Genomic DNA, 369 nt, shown 5'->3' with positions numbered 1-369 from the left:
ACAAGGGTGTGAAAACAAAACATTTATGTGAAAGAGCTCTCATAAGGTGTTATTCTCAGAAGGAAACCAGGTTGAACGTGAGTGGCCAGATTATTATGACCACCTGATGTTTGAAGGCAAATTAGCCGTACACTGCATCGTATGGGATATGGAAGCCGAAGGCCTGTTTGAACACCTTTGCTGTCTGCAGTTACCAAGATAAAACGTCTCCAATTCACACAGGAACACAAGGATTGGACAGTTGAGCATTGGAAAAAAGTCATGTGGTCCGATGAATCATGTTTCCAGTTGCATCATGCAGATGGCAGAGTGAGAATTTGGCAGAAACAGCATGAAAGCATGCACCCCACATGCATGAGTACAACCCTT

The sequence above is a fragment of the Myotis davidii genome, unplaced genomic scaffold (assembly GCF_000327345.1).
Source record: "Myotis davidii unplaced genomic scaffold, ASM32734v1 scaffold187, whole genome shotgun sequence".
Lineage (NCBI taxonomy): Eukaryota > Metazoa > Chordata > Mammalia > Chiroptera > Vespertilionidae > Myotis > Myotis davidii.
The sequence above is the reverse complement of the archived record's forward strand: the minus strand, read 5'-3'. Positions refer to the sequence as shown.